The sequence below is a fragment of the Mandrillus leucophaeus genome, unplaced genomic scaffold (genome assembly GCF_000951045.1).
Source record: "Mandrillus leucophaeus isolate KB7577 unplaced genomic scaffold, Mleu.le_1.0 Scaffold1043, whole genome shotgun sequence".
NCBI lineage: Eukaryota > Metazoa > Chordata > Mammalia > Primates > Cercopithecidae > Mandrillus > Mandrillus leucophaeus.
In genome coordinates this window covers 497,608-505,577 of record NW_012098577.1, presented here as the reverse complement: position 1 = coordinate 505,577, position 7,970 = coordinate 497,608, and positions in this window count along the sequence as shown.

Sequence of the window (7,970 nt, the reverse complement as noted above, 5' to 3'; positions counted from 1 at the left end):
TGACCACTATCAGTCACAGCATAGTTCCATGAAACTTGTACCTGCTTACTCTAACCTCACCAACTAATTAGCACTCCCCACAGGAAACCTAGTTAGGTAATGTCCTAGACCCCAATAAATGCCTCAGCCTGTAGATTCATCTCTCTGTGACTCCCAACCTGCTGGCTGAGCTTATTTCTTCAGGAACATTCCCATTACCTTCATCAGTACCCCTCTTCTCTCGTGGATCTGCGAGTAATAAATCACTTGTGTTATTAATATTTCATGTGTTTTTATTGTGTTACCTCCTCCATGTCTCCTCAGACTGGCACACCCAGACCTAGCTTGCCTCCTAATCAAGGCTCTCCTAGATAGCAGCTGTTTTGTCAGGAATAAACTGGACACAGCTCAGACAACAGCCAAAAGGCCATTTGCCAGTTTACCCCCACAAATTGCCATATTTGCCCTTAATAAACAGTTTACTATGAGAGGGGCATGGGGTCATGGGTTAGACACTTAGGCATTAGGCTGTTGGCTAAGATAAAGGAGAATCCCATGAAAGACACATTGTAAAAACCCACAACCACATCCCCTAGAGCCTTGTCAGGGCAGGGCTAGAGGTTATAGCAACTCTGTAGACAGAGACCTCAAGATCAAATTGGGGAGTAATATGATATATGTGTACGTGAAGTCACCATGATATATGATAGAGATAGAATGGTGAGCAATATAGGAATGGCCCTTTCTTACCCTCCTAAATGAATATTTTTATTTTATGACATTATATATAGATCTAGACATAGACGTACATAGATATTTATATAGACATAGATATAGATAGATAACTATATCTGTAGATACATATTAATATATATAATCTAGGTAGTCTCCTGGTTTAGTTGGGGCACTTTTATTAGTATGTGAAAGAAACCCAAGCAAAACTTGCTGAAATTACAATGTAACAATAAATTACTTTTGTGAGAAATACAATAGGTGACTAACTTCAGACACAACTAGATACAGGGCTTCAAAAATGCCATCAAGAAATTTTCTTTCTATTTCTCTCTTTTGGAGCTGCTTTCCTCATTCTCTTTGTTTATTTGTTTTGTTTTGTTTCAATAGTTTTTGTGGAACAGGTAGTTTTTCATTCATCCATACATCCTTTAGCGGTGATTTCTGAGATTTTAGTATACCCATCACCTGAGCAGTGTACACTGTACCCAATAGGTAGCCTTTTATCCCTCACGCCCCTCCCACACTTTCCCCTGTTTTGTCCTTAGAAAGAGGATCACTGGGGGATGGTAGCAAGAACATCCTGTGTCTTATATGGTCCCATATAAGCGCCCCAACTTATATGGTCCCTGCCACAACTCTAGAGGGGGTTGGGGGCATGAGAGGGAAAGTAATTTTCTCTGAAAATTTCAGGCATCATAGTAGCTCTAACAGGCCACGCCTGGATCATACATTTATCTCTAAACCAACCAAAATGGCCAAACTAACTAGCCATATCTTGGTAATGTGCTCATCACCCATCCCTGAATTGGGTGGGAGGGGCAGTTCCTAGAACACTGGACACAGGAAAGCTTAAATACTTATTCCTTTCAAGAACACAAAAGTGTTAACTACTCTACAAATTTACTAAGCAAGAAACAGTTCTCCATCCATATCCTTCAAAGACAGTATTCATTATACAATGATAATTGCCACCAAAAATATTTGTTTTTTAAACATATTCCCTCCTACCTCAAAAGCAAAAGTTTGGATCATTTTATTGCATTGGTAACTCTAACAAGCTCACCCATTATATTAACCCATTAGCCAAAAAAGAGACTATCTCATCAGAAATAGCAACGGACTAGTAGCTAGCCTCTAAACTAATCTATTTATTAAAATTGTTGCATTTGAAAAATATTTTATATAAAATAATCCAAATATGAACAAAATATTTTATTATTTTTTCTAGATTATTTGAATTATAACCTCCCCAAACCATACTACAGTTATAGAAAACCCTTCCTGAACTTAGTTTACACATCCTTAATTTATTATATAAATTAAGGAATAGCATTGGCTGATTCCAAAAATTCTTGATAAAGACTGTCACATTACAAAAGACAAAAGGTGAATTCAAAGTCAGACTGTTTCACATATTAAAATGCTGAAAAGTAAAGTTGTACAAAATACAACTATAATGTGTACAACACACTGGGAGACTAAAATTAACGGGAAGGTCAGGGAATGGGGAGCAAACAGAAGGAACTGAAGTACTCATTAACTTTTTTCACTTTAAGGGACTAAATGTATAAGTAGTAATAAACAACCACCCAGCTGATTATAGAAAAATGGAGAGCAATCAAAGTTTAAAAAAAAAAACAGTGAGAAGTCAAGGTAGCTAAAGGGAATAACTTGGAAACTGAAATGAAATAAAAATAAAGAAAGTAGCTGACAAGCTGGAAAAGATGAGTAGGGAATCCTAAGGGAACAATGAAGGAAAGTGGGGTTTCACAAAATGTAGGGACAGATTTTCTGCTACAGTCAACAGGCTCTAGAGACGTTGACCTAACATTGAGCCTAACGGTTAAAATCAGAATTAAAAGCATCTAGTATCATGTTAGAGTACAGTAGATAAGATCAACCCATAAGAAGAAAATTCCTCAAATATTATAGTAAAAATTGTTTAAATACTAAATTATATATGCATATTGTATGAACTTGGCTAAGTATAGATGCAATACACAGGTTTGTACATGTCACTAAAATAAACAGAAAATGAAACCAAAAAACGCAATTAATAGGAGCCTCTTCTCCTTTAAGGGTTGGGATTATCATCTCAGACAGGAAGGCCTGGATAAGATGAAAAACTCATGTACAAGAAAAAGAAGTTTACTAAAATTCCTGCAAAATAAAGTATAATTCAGATCAGACTTTTATTTTACACATAAACCTAGTATTTTTTTTAAGTGTGGCAGAAAGAATTCTATATGTTCATCAAAGAGTATTTCATTTCACCTCTCTTGCAGTTAAGTGGGGATATATGAATGAGTTCTGTACGGCGAAATGTAAGAGGATGTGATAAATGATACTTTCAGGCTTGGTCCAATAATTTCCTGGGCTACCCTTCGAGTACTTTTGTGCCTTTGTTCTTGCACCCTGAATGACCGCATGAAGCAAAGCCTCTCTGAACCCACAGCAAACTATAAATATTAAATGTTTATTTTATTATACCAATGATATCAGTCTACCCTGGCTAATACACAAACATGGGCCCAGAATTTATTGAACAAAATTGAATTGTTCTACATAAGAAACCCAGATAATTATTGAAGAACTAAAGAGAAACTGAAGGAAGAGTCTCACAGTAAAATTTAAGTCCAGGGACTGATGAGGTGAACCAATCAGTGAGAAGTTAACATTGTTTGAAATGGCAAAGGGGCATTTAACAAAAAGTATATCTAACATAAATTTGAGTTGTATGCTCTGCTGTGTTGCATTGCATGTTAATCCCTCTCTTGGATATCAAATCTTCAGTAAAGTATATCCAATGGAAAGACTTTTAAAAATATTATCTTGGGAGTGAAGGAATCTAATCAGGGTGGTATCTAACAGGCAACATAAGGAAATAAAGGAGCAGTATGCACAGGATGTGAAATGTATAATGAAGATTTAGAATTTAGTAACAGCAAGAATCTACCACCTGGGGGAATGAAGAAAAATCTTATTTTCGCTTAGTTCATTATATTATAATTGTACATTTAGAAGTCTTTAATATATTTTAGATGTGATATACTCTATTTCTAGCCCCTAATCCTTAAACAATATTTGGCTTATAGTAGGAAATCAATACATGTTTGATGAACAAACGAAAGATTTATTTCAATAGACAATGTTTAAGGAGATATCTGAATGATGATACATTTGTCCTGATAATGGCAACATTAAATTAACAAAAACATTTCTGCTGGGCAATCCAAATGTAGATAATCTTTAAAACAAGGTATATCATGTCCACATAAAATTATACTCATTACTCTTCTTAATCATCCTAGCTTCTACCAGTTCTTAGTAAATAATTATTCCTGGAATATTCCTACATGACATTTAAAATATTGATTATAATGGTTAAATTATTAAGGCATAATTTGAAATTACCTTCCAAGTAAAGACAAATGATTAAAAATGAACATCAACTTTCACTACTTTCCTAAACCCCATTAAAATGACAATAAAGGGACTTTTAAGATATAAACCCAGAGGACTTGGGGAGAATAGGAAAGGAGACAATAGAAACAAAGTGTTAGAAGCTAAAAAGCAGATGGTTGAGAAAGAACTAAGGAAACAGAGTGCTAAGCAAGTGTTGGAGGGCAAAATCAATAATCAACCTGATTCACACTGGAAAATCACCAATCAAGTATTGGGGGCATCAAGAAGCTATAGACACTGAAGTAAAGAAATAGTGACTAAAGTAAGAAAACCTGGTTTAATATCTGTTTAAAAGACAGAACAGTCTTGCTGTATTCAGAAAGTTAACTACCTCTACCCACATATCATGGCAAACACTGATATCTGATCTGGAAATGGCAACTCAAAGGGCTCTCTGTACAGGAAGATGCAATTCCACTTGATAAGAAAGCAGGGCAGTTAAGTGAAAAATGTATACTGTATTCCAGGATCCTTCAGTCCTTTTTCATCACTCAGATCTCAAAATATTGGGATCCACGCTTTTAGTCTCCATGCTGGACATTGGAAGAGTCTTCTCTGGAAAATATGAATAGATTAAAAAATACTAGTAAGGCCTCCAGTTTCTTATCTGGCATGTCAGGAATGTAGAAGTCAGCATTCTATCCTAACAAGAAAAGAAATTCAGAACAAATAGAAAAATCAAAAATTCTTCTTAGGTGTATTAGAAAAGTGAAGTCACAGGTCACACCATTTCCCCCAAAATTGGAGAAACAAATTGATGAATACAGAGAATCACAACTTGCCAGAGCAGAAACCCACCTTCATAGGAACCAGTACCAATGCAGGAAAAGCTGAACTGTAGTTCACAAACTGCTGGAGGCTCAGAATAGACAAGTATGAGAGATGAAAACTCCAGATGGACCCATTTATAGGACGACCCTAACACTTATGTGAGTTCTACCTCCAAGACCTCTACCAGGTTCTCACAATGAAGATCAGAGAAAAATCTACTTTGGCTTCCTACAAGAGGAGGAGGAAAGAAATCATTTTTAAATGCACCATAGCAAGCTGTTCTTGTTAACAAAGCCTGCCTTCAAAAAAATTATTTTACTAGAGCCCAATCTATTAGGTTTTTATCAGAGCCTGATTCACCTGAAAGAAGAAAAATACTCAACTGCAACTGTTCTAGCTTTTCCTGTGAAGGCAGAGATTTACCCCCACTCCAGTCCCCTATAGCCATCCTGTACCATCTAATGAGGTGAAAAAAGAACAAACTGAGAAGCATTTGTGAAGTTCACAGCCCATTGGCACAGACTCTATAAAAATCTGAAACCTAATCATAGGACTGCAGAGCAATTCCCCTACCTCACACTTTACTACCACATCACTAAAGGCCTATTGACTGCAGTTCCTTGTATCCAGTACATCATGTCCACCTTTCAAAGAAAAATTACAAGGCATACCAAAATGCAAAAACACAGTTTGAAGAGACAGAGCAACATGAGAACCAGACACAAATACAGTAGTGATGTTAGAATTATCACATCATGAATTTAAAAGAAGTATGATTAACAAGCAAAGAAATCTAGTGGAAGTAGACAACATACAAAACCTAATAGATAACGTAAGTAGAGAGATGAGAATTCTAAAAACGAATATTAAAAATGCTAGAGTGTACAAAAAATACCATTATAACAGAAATGAAAAATACCTTTGATAGGCTTATTAGTAGAAGATATAACTGAGGAAAGAGTATCTGAGTTTAGCTTGGAAAGACATAAAAACTTCCAAAACTATGAAACAAAGAGAAAAGAGTCTTAAAAGAAATGGAACAGACTATCAAAGAAGTGTGCAACAACTACAAAAGATATAACTTACATGCTATGGGAATGCCAGAAAGATAAGAAACAGTGAAGGTAAAAGAAGCAATATTTGAAGCACTAATAAATGAGCATATTCCCCAATATGGCATCAAACTACAAACCACAGATCCAAGAACTTGAGAGAAAAAAAAAATAAGCAAGATAAATAACACAAAAAAACTACATCCACTCATATCATATTCAAACTTTGGAAACTCAAAAGATAAATAAAAATATTAAAAGAATCCTGAAGAAATAAATAATTTACCTGTAAGGTAACAAAGATAAGAATTACACCCAACTTCTTCTTTGAAAACATGCAAGCCAGAGGAGACTGGAGTGAAATGTTTAAATTATTGAGAGAAAAAAGCAACAAACCTAGAATTCTGTATTCTCAAAAAAAAAAAAAAAAAGTCTTCAAATGTAAAGAAGAAATGAAGACTTTCTCAGAGAAGTAAACATTGGGGAATCCAGAGTGACATCAACAGAATAGCAGAGTAGGAGTCTGCTGTCTTCTTTCCCATTTAAAAACATCAATATTGATAACAATCCACAGATGGCAGTATCTTTGTGGGAGCCTAGACATCTGGAGAGATATCCCAGCACCCTGTTAAGGCAAATTTTCAAGAATAAATACATTTAATAGAGTAAGAAGAACAGTTTCAGTTTGCTTGCATTACTCCTTCCCCCAGGCATCACAGCTCAGTGCCAAGAAAGAACTTGTATTAATCCATTTTCACACTTGTATTAATCCATTTATCAGGTATGATAAAGACATACCTGAGACTGGGCAATGTATAAAAGTAAGATGTTTAATTGGACTTATAGTTCTAGGTGGCTGAGGAAACCTCACAATCATAGCAGAAGGCAAGGAGAAGCAAATCACATCTTACATGAATGGCAGCAGGCAGACAGAAAACTTGATTTCTTATTTTTAAAGCCATCAGATCTCATGAGACTCATTCACTATCACAAGACCAGCACAGAAAATACTTGCCCCCATAATTCAATCACCTCCCACTAGGTTTCTCCCATGACATGTGGGAATTGTGGGAGTTACAATTCAAGAAGAAATTTGGGTGGGACACAGCCAAACCATATCATTGAGCCCCTGGCCCCTCCAGAATATCATGTCCTCACATTTCAAAACCAATCATGTCTTCCCAACAGTCCCCCAAAGTCTTAACTCATTTCACCATTAACTCAAAAGTCCACAGTCCAAAGTCCAAAGTCTCATCCAAGACAAGTCCCTTCTGCCTATGAGGCTATAAAATCAAAAGCAAGTTAGTTACTTCCTAAATACAATGGAGATACAGGCTTTGGGTCAATACAGCCATTCCAAATGGGAGAAATTGGCCAAAATGAAGAGGTTGCAGGTCCCATGCAAGACCAAAATCCAGTGGGCAATCAAATATTAAAGCTTCAAAGTGATCTCCTTTCACTCTGTGTCTCACATCCAGGTCATACTGATGCAACAGGTGGGTTCCCATGGTCTTAGACAGCTTTGCCCCTATGGTTTTACAGGGTATAGTTCCCCTCCTGGCAGCTTTCATGGGCTGGCATTGAGTATCTGGACCTTTTCCAGGTGCATGGTGCAAGCTGCCAGTGGATCTACCATTGTGGGGTCTTGAGGATGTGGCCCTCTTCACATGTCCACTAGGTGGTGCCCCAGGGGGGACTCTGGGTGGGAACTCCCACAGCATATTTCCATTCTGCACTGCCCTAGCAGAGGTTCTCCATGAGAGCCCCACTCCTGTAACAAACTTCTGCCTGGACATCCAGGTGTTTCCATACGACCTCTGAAATCTAGGTGGAGGTTCCCAAACCTCAATTCTTTCTTCTGTGTACCTGCAGGCTCAACAACACGTGGAAGCTGCCAAGGACTGGGGTTGCACCCTCTGAAGCCACAGCTTGAGCTATACCTTGGCCCCTTTTAGTCACAGCTGGAGT